Source organism: Pan troglodytes, chromosome 4, assembly GCF_028858775.2.
Source record: "Pan troglodytes isolate AG18354 chromosome 4, NHGRI_mPanTro3-v2.0_pri, whole genome shotgun sequence".
NCBI lineage: Eukaryota > Metazoa > Chordata > Mammalia > Primates > Hominidae > Pan > Pan troglodytes.
This window is the reverse complement of record NC_072402.2, coordinates 147364144-147378593: the sequence shown is the minus strand read 5'-3', so window position 1 is coordinate 147378593 and position 14450 is coordinate 147364144. Positions and strand designations below refer to the sequence as shown.

The 14450-nt window shown below is 46.5% G+C and overlaps 1 non-coding gene across 1 annotated transcript; it reads left to right on the top strand.

The window, feature by feature from the left end:
* Window positions 1-8782: 8782 nt before the first annotated feature.
* Window positions 8783-12922, top strand: LOC129144030 (uncharacterized). The gene is made up of 3 exons (XR_010157367.1): window positions 8783-8970; window positions 9094-9234; window positions 11915-12922. It is a non-coding gene; the product is annotated as an uncharacterized LOC129144030 (transcript).
* Window positions 12923-14450: the final 1528 nt, after the last annotated feature.

Genomic DNA, 14450 nt, shown 5'->3' with positions numbered 1-14450 from the left:
ATTATATAATATATTATATTAATTAATATATTTATTATATAATATATTAATTAATATAATATATTATATTAATTAATATATTAATTATATAATTGATATTATTTATTATATAATTAATATATTTATTATATTAATATGTAATATATATTATACTATATAATAAATATATAATATATTTATTAATATATTATATTATAATATATAATATTATATAAAATATACAATATATAATACATATATGTAATATGTAATATATATTATATATTAATATAATTAAAATATAATATATTATATATTATGTATTATATATTATATTATATTTTAATTATATTAATGTAATTATATATTAATATGTAATATAATTATTATATAATATAAATCTTATATAATATTATGATATTATATTAATATTATATATTTATATTATATAATTATTATATTATAATAATATTATAAATATTATATATTATATAATTTATAAATATCAAATATTATATGTTATGTATTATATTAATATTATAAATATTATGTTATATAACATATAATATAATATATATTATATTAATATAAATATTATATGTTATATAATATTATATATTATATTAATATCATAAATATTATGTTATATTAATATTATAAATATTATATAATATATAATATTAATTATATAACATAATTATAATAATTATAATATATAATATTATATATTATATAATATATAATATATAATATTATATATTATATAATATATAATATATAATATTATATATATATTTAAGACAGAGTCTTGCTCTGTCACCCAGGCTGGAGTGTAGTGGCGTGATCTTGGCTTACTGCAACTTCTACCTCCCAGGCTCAAGCAGTTCTCATGCCTCAGCCTCCCGAGTAGCTGGGATTACAGGCACATGCCACCACACCCAGCTAATTTTTCTATTTTTACTAGAGACAGGGTTTCACTGTGTTGGGCAGACTGGTCTGGAACTCCTGGCCTCAAGTGATCCACCCACCTTGGCCTTCCAAAGTGCTGGGATTATAGGCATGAGTCACCACGCCCAGCCAATGACAGCTATTGAAGCTCTAGGCAAACCACCTCTCCACTCTGGGCTTTAATTAAGAAGGAGGTATAGAATGGTGGCAAGAGGATGAGCTTCAGAGTCTTATAACATAGATCCATCACTTACTAGCTATGTGCCTGATATGATTTGGCTGTGTCCCCTCCAAAATCTCATCTTAAATTCCCATGTGTTACGGGAGGGACCCAGTGGGAGGTAATTGAATCACGGGGGCAGGTCTTTCCCATGCTGTTCTTGTGATAGTGAATAAGTCTCATGAGATCTGACAGTTTCAAAAACAGGAGTTTTTCTGTACAAGCTCTCTTTTTGCCTGCTGCCATCCACCTAAGATGTGACTTGCTCCTCCTTGCCTTCCACCATGATTGTGAGACTTCCTCAGCCATGTGGAACTGTAAGTCCAATTAAACCTCTTTCTTTTGTAAATTGCCCAGTCTCAGGTATGTCTTTATCAGCAGCATGAAAATGGACTAATACAGTGCCCTTGAACACATTCATTCTTCTTGCTAAGCCTCAGTTTCTCCATCTGTAAAATGGGAAGAATAACCTGTACTTCATCAGGCTGCTGTGAGGATTGAGTCCATGTGTATTAGTCTGTTCTGGTATTGCTATAAAGGAATACCTGAGACTGGGTAATTTATAAAGAAATTAGGTTTTATTGGCTCATGGTTCTGCAGACTGTACAAGAAGCATAGCGACTTCTGCTTCTGGGGAGGCCTCAGGAAACTTACAATTATGGCAGAAGGCAAAGGAGAAGTAGGCGCATTTTACAGGGTTGGAGCAGGAGGAGGAGAGCAAGGAGGGAGGTACTATGCACTTTTAAACAAACAGATCTCACAAGAACTCACTATCATAAGGACAGCATCAGGGGATGGTGATAAACATTTCATGAGAAACCACTCCCATGATCCAGTCACCTCCCACCAGGTCCCACCTCCAGCACTAGGGATTACAATTCAACATGAGATTTGGGCAGAGACACAGATTCAAGCCATATCATCGTGTGTAGGGTATCTAACCTGCAATTACAGTATCATAATGGCCATTTACAGAAAGATCACTTTTATCATAATGGCCATTTACAGAAGGATCACTTTTGTCTGTGCTTCATTAGACCAGGATCTCAATGATGCCCAATGACTGATGAAGGGGTGAACCTTTATCAGCATTTCCTGAGAAGCTTTTTGAGAAATACAGAGTCTCAGACTCCATCCATGGAGATCACAATTAAATAGATCTGAGAAAGGTTCTGTGTATTAGTCAGGACTCTTACAGTGGCAAGTAGCAGAAACACGTGTCAAGTAAAACTGGGTGAGGCAAAAAATAAAACAAAGCAAAAATAAATTTATTGGCTCATGTACCTGAATAAACCAGGTGTATAAACTTCAGGCATGGCTGAATCCAGGTGCCCATAACATGACACCAGATGTGTCTGTCTGCCTCTGTTTCTTTCAGTCTCTCTCTGTTTCTCTCTTACTCTCTCTCCCTCTCTTTCATCCTTTGTCATGGTTTGCCTCTTTGTTGGCTTCATTCTTAGCCACCAGACAGCCACCAGCCAAAAGCCTAAAGTCTCCGAGAAAAGAGAACCTCTCTTCCTTTACAGCCTTGACACAATTCTGGGGGCTGCCACTCCAGCCTCTGGACGGATCACTCTGTCTGTGACTGGCCAGGCCTAGGAAAATGCTTGTGGCTGGAGTTTCAAGGGACCAAGCAGGGTGTTCACTCACACCACATGGTTGATGTGTGGGGTAGGTATGGCTCTCAAGAGAACATGGAAGCTATCCTTGGGGGAAGAGGAAATAGGTTCTGAGCAGATAAAAATGCTACAGGGCTCAGCATCTGCGTTTCTCACCAAGTCATGCAGTTAATTTTGATTCCCAGGCAAGGTTGGGAATGACTGCTGGATAGATCACTGGTTTTAGGCCTCATTGGGGCTGTAGACTCTCCTTCCTCCCAGGAAATCTTCAACTAGGGAATAAACAAAATAGGCTAAAAAAAATGACCCTGTCCTGGTAGAAAGAGGGCCTTGGGGGCCTCCTATCATCTCCCAAGTAGCCCTTAAGACACCTCAGGGGCTCCCTGAGCTGCTACCTTTGCAAAGCTCCAATTCTCTGATTGCTTTCTCAAACCCCTTTGGCTCTGATTCTTCAACCCTGCATTTGGTGCAACTGGCCAGGATGAGGCTCAAAGAGCTCACTCAATGCTGTCACCCACTGCAGCCCCCACCCGCATCTTAGAAGTCAGTGAGCCAGTGCCAGAGGAGTAAATAGGGACAAAAAGAGCCGGTGGCTGGCTTAGAAGGTGCATCAGACATGCCACGTCCGTCAGATGCTTCTGGCTTTGAAAGCCTGTCTTGGCCTGAGGCCAAATGACTTCCTGGGCTCTGCAGAGCTGCTGGGCCCTGGGGCTGCGTGGGTGGTAATGACCTGCCTGCCTGTCAGTGACGGAGGGGATGGCGACAGTGCTGCATCAGTTGTAGCACAGGGAGATGCTACAGGGATACTTTGGCTGGGGAGATGTGGTGGAGGATAAAGTCAATTTCACACTTTATTAGTCAGTTCAGGGCCAATTGAGGCCATCCAGAAACGGGGCTGAGGCCCCAACTCTCTCTCCTTCCTTCACCAGCAAGAAAAGCCTCTTTCGCCTGAAATTCTTCTTGTCAAAGGAGGACTATTTCTTTCTACTCAAAACCCCACAGCATTCAAACAAGGAGTTGCAATCCCTTTTATTCTGCAAGAGATGCTGCAGTTGAGAGAGGCCTGCAAGCTAAGAAGTGAGCAAATGGTGCTGGGGTGTGGAGGTTGAGCCATGTTTTTAATTCATTTGTTCATTCCTCTGTCATCCATTCAGCGTATGTCTCTGGGAGCCTACTATGTACCAGCAAACTGAGCTTGATGCTGAATGTAAATAATAATAATAATAATAATAATAATGGAATCCTCATTTGTGTACTTGTCCATTTATTCAACCGCTTTTCACTGAGTACCAACCACGTAGTAGACATGGTGCCAGGCTCTGGGGATGAAGTGTGAACAAGACAGACATGGACTCTGCCTTTATGAAGCTGACTCAGTGGGAGAGACCCTCAAGTAAAACAGTAAAACAGCAAAACAGCAACCTCAACAGAGAGGGAGAAGGACCTGAGTAGAAGGCTATACAGAAAGAGCACCTGAACCAAGCAAAGAGGACTTCCTGGGGGAAGTGACATGTCACTGAGATTTGAAGGATAGTTTAGCAGGGGTGAAGGAGAGTGGGGAAGATGAAAGAGCACGTGTCAGAGAAAGCAATAGAGAAACTTCAGCTCAGCCAGGGCAGAGAGTTCAAGTCGGGGTGGGAGGGGACTAATAAACAGAGGTCGGACCATAAAGGCTTGGAAGGAGTGACACAGTGAAATCTGTGCTTCTGAAAGCTGGCCCTGGTGGTGACCTTTCGAAGAAAAGAGGGAAGGCAGGAGGAACTGGGCTGGAGATGCCTCGAGAGGCTATTGTAGGATAAGAGATGCACACTCAGGGACCCCAATGTGGGGTGTTCGTTGGCAGTGGGCATGATGAAAAGTGAGTGCTTTCGGGAGATCTGAGGGATGTCATGCTCTGCTGGGGCTCCCTGCAGTTCAGACAGTTGGGTACAGTGGACAGACTAGACTTCCAGTCAGACGAAGCTGAGTTCAGAACCTGCTCTGTTCTTAATTCCCGTGTAGCCCTTGGCAAGTCCCTCGGTCTCTGGGCCTCCGTCATAGGATGGGACTCGTTACAGCCATCTAGTGAGATGACAGTGCATTAAAAAGTGTGCACACAGGGCATCTGTAAGGGACATGAAGAGAATGGTAAACTGTCAAAACTCGGCCCAGGCCAGCAGTAGTGGCTCATGCCTGTAATCCCAGCAGAGGCGAGGGCATCTTTTGAGGCCAGAAGTTCAAGACCAGCCTGGGCAGCAAAGCGAGACCCCTTCTCTACAAAAAGTAAAAAATTAGCTGGGTGTGGTGGCACCTCTGTAGTCCTAGCTACTTGGGAGGCTGAAGTAGGAGAATCTCTGAGCCCAGGAGTTCGAGGTTGTAGTGAGATCATGTAGTGTAGATCATGCCACTGTACTCCAGCCTGGGCAATAGAGTGAAACTCTATCACAAACACACACACACACACACACACACACACACACGAAGAAAGAAAAAAAGAGAAAACCTCAGTCCACAGGAAAACATCTCAGTGCAATCCATCCACTTCCCTGCTGCATTAAAGCAGACACAGTCACTGAGCTGGTGTCCTTTCCTTATGGACTGGGGTTGAGATCTTAGCTCTGGATTTCTCTCTGTGGCCTTTCTGGTCAATTGATTTCATGGGACCTCAGTTTTCTCATCTGTAAAATGGGGATAACAATACCTACATTGACAGGAGATTGACCGAAAGATGCCTGTAAGGTGCTTAGCACAATGCCTGGTATGTAGTAGCTGTTGAATAAATGATCATTAGGATTCTCGTTAATATTCTCCAGTCTCATCATCACCCATCAAGGTAGCCTAAGCACTGGCTTTATGCCAGATCCTGTGCTGGGTGTCAGAGATGAACAGAAGATCATGAAAATGTCTGTGAGTATTTTTAAATGCTTACTTGATGTAACTGCTGTGTGTGTGTGTGTATCTCAGTCAGTCACTTAACCTACATATCAATCAACCCTAGGACATAGCTAATGTTAGTATCAGCTCCATTTTACAGAAGAGGAAGTTGAGGCTCCGAGAAGATAAAGAACTTTCCCAACATCATGCCAATCTGCCTCTTGAGGGTCTGGGGTCACCATTCCAGTGTGAGCCAGCCTCTCTGCTGAATCGGCTCTACCCAACTGCCACTCAGGACCTCCTTCGTTGCAACTGACAATGACCCCACGTGGCGGTCAAACGCTCTGGCGACTAACTGCGTGGGTTTGAATCCCAGCTCTGCTGCCTAGCATCTCTGTAACCTTGGGCATCTTATTTAAAGAACTGTTCCTCAGTTCTTCCTCTGCACAGGGAATCACACAGGAGCATTGTGAGGGGACGGGATAAAGAAGACAGTCGCCCGAAGCATCTGGCCCCAGCCTGGCATGCACAAAAATTCAAGAGATGTTGGCCACTATTCTTAAGCAAAAGGGAAGTCTATTGGTGTCTGTAAACAAACTACAGAAAAAGCAGGGGTGGAGCTGAGCCTGGGTCACTGAACTATGGGACTTGAACACTATCAGAGGGGCCTGTTGGTATCCCTGTGCCTCTCTCTCGACCTTTCTCTGACTCTCACAATTTCTCTCTCTGTCTCTCTGACCCTGTCTTATTCTATTACTCTTTCTTGTTTTTCTCTTTTTCTGTCCCTCATTCTCTCTTGGCGTCACTTTTATTCAATCCCGCTCATTCTCTGTGCTGTCTCCTTCTCTCTCTCTCTCTCCCTGACACTCTGTCTTCCTTGTGTCCTCTCTGTCTCTCTCCACTGAAGTATTTTCTCTCTTGTCTCCTCTTCACATGCCAGCCTCACTCTCCTGGGCCCATGTCCCCAAGATGTGAGACCACGGGCCTCAAGTAAGGTTGCCAGATAAAATGCAGGGCAGCTAGTAAAATGTGAATTTCAGACAAACAGTGAATAATTTTTTAGTATAAGTATGGTCCCAAAACGTTGCATTGAATAAGAAGGATGAAGACCCTGCCTTTGAGGAGCTTACTTTCTCATGAGTGAGCCAGACAATAAACAAATACAGAAACAAGAAAATAAGGAGTGATGTGTTCTGTAATGAAAATAAGACAAGACCAGGCACAGTGGCTCACACCTATAATCCCAGCACTTTAGGAGGCCAAGGTGGGCAGATTGCTTGAGCTCAGGAGCTTGAGACCAGCTTGGCCAATATGATGAAACCCCATCTCTATAAAAAATACAAAAATTAGCCAGGCTTGGTGGTACAGCTATTCGGGAGGCTGAGGTGGGAGAATCACTTAAGCCCAAAAGGCAGAGGTTGCAGTGAACTGAAATTGCACCACTGCACTCCAGCCTGGGTGAGAGAAAAACCCTGTCTCAAAAAAAAAAAAAAAGAAAAGGTTTTATTTTAACAAAATAAGAAAATAAGACAGGGTGATACAATAATGAGTGGTGAGGGGTGAGATGGGGAGGGCTGGAGGCCACTAGATTGAGTGGTCAGGGAAGGCGTCACTCAGGAGCTGACATTTACACTGAGACCTTCATGGCAAGGAAAACTGGCGATGGGCAGATCTGGGGGAAGAGCATTCCGGGGAAGGGAACAGGCAGTGCAGTGCAACGGCCCTGAGTCAGGGACAAGCTTAGTTAAGAGTCACTGAGAAACGGAGACAGAGCAAGTGTGGCCCTCATATGGTGACCAAGGGGAGGGTTGTGCAAGGTGAGTGGGACAGTTAGGGCCTCTTAGTTCAGAGTAAGGAGTTTGGGTTTAGGTACAGTTTTCAGCAGAGGACTGACATTCTCCAATTTCCTATTTTGAAGAATCACTTTGCTACACTATGGAGAGTGGGTTGTGGGTGAAGGCTGAGGTGGGAGCAGAGACCTTCAGGAGTCCAGACAAGAGATGATGGGTGAAGTTGCGGAGAGGGTGGAGGTGGAGCAGAAGTGGACCAATTTCAGGTAGGTTTGGGAGGGAAAATGAAAAGATTGAATGTGAAGGGCTGAGAGGAAGAGAGGAATCAGGGATGAGGCCCCGGTTTCTGGTGGGAACAATTGTGTGGATGATGGCACTGTTTACTAAGAGGGGAAGACTATGGGAAGAGTGACACAAAGCCTTGCTTGCCGTCATCTTCCCCTCTTAGTAAATTGCAGGTTAGGTGTTTGCAAGCTCCAAGTTGCAGGGTAGGTGTTTATTGTTGATGTTGTACCTTACAGGGGGCTAAAGAAATGTGACCGAATTTTGGGGGGAAGGTTATATAATTTAAATTTAATATCTAATTTTATTAAAAATAATGTATTACATGCATATTGTTATCCATTAAGAAAAACAACAAAAAAATTATACCCACAGCATAAATGACAGAAAGTAAATCTGGACAAAGTGCTTTTGGCTGGTAGCTGTGATTTTCAAGGTAGGGGTGGGGGCACAATGCTCCTAAGGGGAGTGCCACACCCTGGAATCTCTGGTGTGGGAGGTGGGATGGGGGTGTGTAAAAAGAAGGGGATGGATGTTGAGATTTTTCCAATTGTGTGTGTGTGTGTATTAATGTGTTTGTATTCTTTTTTTTTTCTCACTCTGCCACCCAAACTGGTGAGTGCAGTGGTGAGATCTCAGCTCACTGCAGCCTCAGCAGGCTCAAGTGATCCTCCTGCCTCAGCCTCCCGAGTAGCTGGTACCAAAGGCATGTGCCACCATGCCCAGCTAATTTTTGTATTTTTTTGGAGAGACGGGGTTTCACCATGTTGCCCAGGCTGGTCTCGAACTCTTGGACTCAAGCAATCCTCCCGTCTTGGCCTCTCAAAGTGCTGAGACTTTAGGTGTGAACCACCGTGCCTGGTCTGTGTTTGTATTTGTATTTTATGGTTGCTGTTCTGACCCATGACATTTTCGGGGAGCAGGGAGGATGAAAAATGAAAATAAAAGCATTTAGAAAGATGATTAAAAAATTTAAAAACAAAAAAGTAGGGGGAAGGTGCACTCCCACACGCCGGCCAATCAGCTGCAACCGCACCATCAGCAGACCGGGGAGGCGCCTGGAGCCTGCAGTAACTCAAGATGGCCGACTGATCGCCAGAGAGTATTTGAGGACATGGTTACAGTTACGTTCCCAGGGGAACAACCTTTGGCCTCTTAAGACATCTACTTGCTTTCAGTTTTGAAGGAACTCAGGCAGCCATGGGGTATTTTTCAGAATTCCCGGCGGTGAAGGGTCAGAGCCATGGGCATTAGGGAGAAAGCTGAAGGCACAGCGGGTGTGAGTGTGGGGTCGCTGCCTGCAACACTTGGAAGAAATACGGGGAAGGGGGTGGGAGGGATCAAAACTGGCTTGTGTGGCCAAGGATCAAGTTGTTATTAAGCACTTTTATGTGCCTGACAGAGTGCCAAAGTCTCCCGTGATGTATCCTGTGTCCACATCCCAACAACCCCATCGGCAGGACTCTTTCCTGGTTTGCCCACAAGGAGGAAAGTGAGGCTTCAGAGAGATGAAGCAACTTGTTTGAAGGCGGCCACACAGCTGGTAAGTGTGGGGACAGGATTTGAACGAGGGTATTTTGCATGGGAAGTCTGGCCTTCTGGCTACCACCCCACCTCTTCATCCCAAGACACTCTCCCAAGTCTGGCCCCACATGGCTCCCTAAAACCATGCTGTCCTCATATGGGAGGGTTTTAAGCAGCTCTAGGGCAGCCACCAGAGCCCAATACAAAGTCCCTTGCACTGACCGTCATACTCTAACCCTGTGCCCAGTTCTCAATGCTGCCTCCTGCTATGATCTCTGTATCTTTCATCGGCCTGATCTCTCCTTCCCCAGAACTTAGTGCTTGAACCCCAACCAAAGATTGAAACCCTGCTGCCCACAGTCTGACCTGGCTCTGACCTCTGACCTGCCTGGACACTAGGAGATGCCCATTCCCGTGTCCCACGGCAGCTCCAACTGCCTGATGGACACCTGCTGCCTCCCCCACATCCCTGGGGAGTGTGCCCCAGAATCACCATGCCCTCCCAACTCCCGTGATCCTTCACCTGACTCGGCCCTCTTCTAGCTGGATCTGTGTCCCCAGTTCCAGCCCTGCCCCAGGGGAGAGGCCTGGGGCTCCATCCAGACCACTAGTCTCATGACAGCCCAACAGCGTGAGGCCCATGGCAGCTGGCTGCTGTTGAGACTTGTGTTTGGTCTTTTAGCTTGCAGCTCTTGAGAGCTTCCTATGTGCCAGGCATTGAATTAGTCCTGTAAAGTGGATTCCCTCGTTTAACCTCAAACAGCCTTGTGAGTAGTGAATAGAGGCTGCAGTTATTGCTATTAACGTGCTGCTCTATTCCCACACCAGAGGCTCTATTGATGTGCCCAGGAGCCCTGAGACCCCAAGACCAGCAGCCTCTGCCCTGGCCAGAAGCCCCATCCCACTTCCCATTTCCCAAACCTGGGGCTCACTGCCCCTTCTGAGTCGGGGCCAGACACATGCTGCTGAGGCATCATGGCTAGAAAATTGTGTTTCCTCCTCCCCTCCCCCAGGGCTGTAGGGCCTGGCCCTTCCCCAAACCCTGGCTCTGCATTGACACAGTGCCCTTGGATTTCCTCTGTGTTTGTCTGCTCTGGACCTGGCAGTAATGGTCTCAGCCAGCCAAGACTGGGGCAGCTCAGCAGACTACCACAGCCACTGATACTGGAGCATGACCAGCTCAGCTCTTCTGGGACTGAAGACATTCCAAGAGCTCCATGTAGGAAGGGCTGACAGCCCCCTGAACCAGGGAAGGTGCAGACAGACCTAGAGATGATTTCCATTGTTCCCCAAGGGCTGGGCTGCCTGAGGGACCAGGTACCAGGGAGGTGCCAGGGATCCCATAGCACCAAGACCCAGCCCCTCCCTGCAGCCCTGGCTTCTGAGTGGTATTTTGCTGTCCAGTCAGAAAGCAGAAACTACTCTATGCGTTAGAACAGAAGGAATTTGGGCTGAGCGCGGTGGCTCACACCTGTAATCTTTGCACTTTGGGAGGCCTAGGTGGTTGGATCACCTGAGGTCAGGAATTCGAGACCAACCCGGCCAACATGGTGAAACCCTATCTCTACTAAAAATACAAAAATTAGCCAGGAATGGCGGCGGGCACCTGTAATCCCAGCTACTCAGGAGGCCGAGGCAGGAGAATTGCTTGAACCTGAAGGAGCTGAAGGTTGCAGTAAGCAGAGATCATGCCACTGCACTCCAGCCTGGGTGACAGAGCGAGACTCCATCTAAAAATTTTTAAAAAGAACAGAAGGAATTCATTCTAGGGAGTAGGTTACACAGGTGAAAGATCTGAGAAGCACCCCAGAGATGAACAATAGCAAAAAGACATTACAACCCCTCCACTGGAGGGATGCGGGGAAGATCCTAGTGTCTAGGATCTGGTGTCACCAGACAGAAACTGGAAGCACAGCCAGGCCTGTCTGATGGGACGTGGGACCACAAGGGAGGGGCTGTCCAGTGGGAGCTGGGACCACAGAGGAGACGGGCCACTGGCAGAGATGCTACCTGAAGCAGAGAGGGGGGAAACTGAGGCATTTCTCCCACCTGCCAGTGCCTCCCATTGGCCAAACCTACCAGGCAACCAGAGGGGAGGGGAGCCGGGGAGATGGAGTTCCCCGCAGCACAGAGCAGAGCAAGGCAGGGAACAAACATGATGGCAAGCAAGCAAACAGCCCACCTCTGGAGATAGGAGCTGCTCAGGATGGGAGGGCGCCAGTCCTGGGTTTCTCCCGGGCCAGCCTGCCTGAGGGTCAGGGCTGCCCCAAACCGGCAGCCGCTGCTTACAACTCAGTTTCCACTCACGGGCCCTGAGGATATCCAGACCCTAGAGGACCAATGACAGGCAGACAGGCCCAAGATGGGGAACCCAGAAGCACTCTGAGATGTCCTAGACCCTGAGATGTCCTGCCTGAGACCTCCAGGATTAACTGAAGGCCAGCAGCTAGTGCTCCTGAGCCCAGTCATAAGTGACAGTCTATGAGGGCAAACTGGTCCCCACTTCTTTTCACTCCTTAAGCTTCTACTGAAGCCTCCAGCAGACTCTTGGGCCCCAAAGCTGCTGCATCCCCTAGAAACACCTAAAAGGATGCTCCTGGCTGCAAAGCGCCCTGAGCCTATAACCACAGGAACTGCTCCATCAGTATCCAGTGTGCCTGCTTATTGCCTGGTTACCTACCCGGCTTGTCCTTGTGCAGATGCAGTGGATGCCAGAACACCCTACAGCTGGAGAGAGGCGGGGAGACCCTCAGGTGCTTGTGCCTACGAGCACTGCCCCAGCCTGGCAGCACCAGGGATGGGAGAGGAAGGAAAGCCCCAGGAATGCCTGTGGGGTGTGACAGCAGCCCCTGAGTGAAGAGCTGTGCCCAACCCCAGCTAAGCCCTCAGGACCCAGGACAAGGGGCCTTCTTCTACATAGGAGAGTGGCCTCATCAGCATCCCACATAGAGGGAGGCAGACAGGCCCTGCAAACCTTCCTCTAAACTTCACGCATCTCCTCGGAAGTCCCTATAATAATGACAAGTAGGTTTATTGAGCACTAATGGGCTGGGTGCTTGGCTAAGTGGTTTATGTCAGCATCTCATTTAATTCTCCGAAGAACCTTGTATGCTAGTATTATGGGGAGCCTGTCTAGTGGGTCAGAAAATATGACTGACAATAAAAATTTGAAGACAATAACAACAATAATAACATTAACAAAGGAAACAATGCTTCCCAGAGATCTAAGGAAGGGAAATTAATGTCTGATGAAGGGATGATTAAAGTGACGACGCAGAAAGGGATTTCACAGGAAATACGAAGATATGAAAGTAATTCTTCAGAGAAGATCTCCACCAAGAACACTCAACCCACATTCAGGCAGAGTATGCAAGGAGGCAAACTGTTGTGGACTACGCGATCTCCACATGGAAGATGTCACATCAAAAAATAAAAATAGGCCGGGCGCGGTGGCTCACGCCTGTATTTCCAGCACTTTATGAAGCCGAGGCGAGTGGATCACCTGAGGTCAGGAGTTTGAGACCAGCCTGGCTAGCATGGTGAAACCCCATCTCTGTTAAAAACACAAAATTAGCCAGGTGTGGTGGCACATGTCTGCAATCCCAGCTACTTGGGAGGCTGAGACAGGAGAATTGCTTGAACCCAGTAGGCAGAGGCTGCAGTGAGCCGAGATCGTGCCACTGCACTCCAGCCTGGGTAAGACAGAGCGAGACTCTGTCAATAATAATAATAATAATAATAATAATAAATAAATAAACAAACAAAAACTCTGGTTCCTGGCGGCTTCTCTTGAAATATCAGAATGGTACCACGGCACCCTCCTTCTGATGTGGGAACAATTGGTTGGAGCCAAGAAGCTACAGCTTTTTAGACTGAGTGTGCATGCTCTAGTCAACACAGTCCCCACCACCCCCTAATGCCTTTCACTTGGCCCTTCCTCTCATCTCCACTAACTGCCTGGCACCATGGGCGTTTCGCATTGATCCCAAAGGCGCTTCCCAGCCGTCCCTCAGCTGATCGGAAGAGCCCTGCTGCCACCTGGTGGTCACAGTTCTTCTGTGCCATCAATGCATATCAGTGATATTCCTGGTACATCTACCACCAGGCACACTGATTGTCCCTTATTTAATCCTTTTACCAACCCTGGGAGAACAGGAATTATTGTATCCATTTTGCAGATGAGAAAACAGAAAAGGTAAGTTGGGTAATTATAGATAAGAAAAAAAAATGAGCAAGGTTAAGTGAATAAATCATTCAGGATCCCAGATTCCATGATGTTGCCAGAGTGGAATCCAGCTCTTTCCTTTGCCCCAGCCCAGGGTATTTTAGGCTCTGTCCTGCCACACCCTTGAGATGGCCAGAACTCTGCAGTGAGTACTTTTGAGTCTGAGTGGGAGGACAGAGCAGCCTGGGGGCCATCAGCAGATGTCTTCATACATAGAAACCACGGTCCATCCATAGTCAAGGCATTTGCTGCTTGCCTATGGCCACGTAGGTCTTGGACTCAGATTTTTTTTCTTTTTCTTCTTTTTTTAAAAAAAATAAAAAATAAATAAATAAATAAATAAATAAAAACAGGGTCTCCGTCTGTCACCCAGACTGGAGTGTAGTGGCGCAATCACAGCTCACTGCAGCCTCGACCTCCTGGGCTCAAGAAATCCTCCTGGGTAGCTGGGGGACTACAGGCATGAGGTACTGGGGCCTGGTGTGGACTTAGATTTTCTGAGGCCAAGTGCTGGGCCTTTTCATGCCACCACACTGCCTCCCAGGCCTGAGAAGGCCTCCATCCTGTAGATGACAGAGTAATCCCATAGGATTGCTTTATTTTCATTTTTTTGAGGCAAGAGTCTTGCTTCATCACCCAGGCTGGTGTGCAATGGCACGGTGATCTCGGCTCACTACAACCTCTGCCTCCCAGTTTCAAGCAATTCTCCTACCTGAGCCTCCTGAGTAGCTGGGATTACAGGCGCACGCCACCATGCCCGGCTAATTTTTTGTATTTTTAGCAGAGACAGGATTTCACCATGTTGGCCAGGATGGTCTTGAACTCCTGACCTCAAGTGATCCATCTGCCTTGCCCTCCCAAAGTGCTGGGATTACAGGTGTGAGCCACCACACCCAGCCGGATTGCTCTCTCTAATCTTACGTATCCCACAAGGCCCAGCACCTGCACCACCTTCCTCAGGAAACTGCCCCTGGCCACCTCAGCCTTCCCAAATCTCTCCCTTGTCTGAG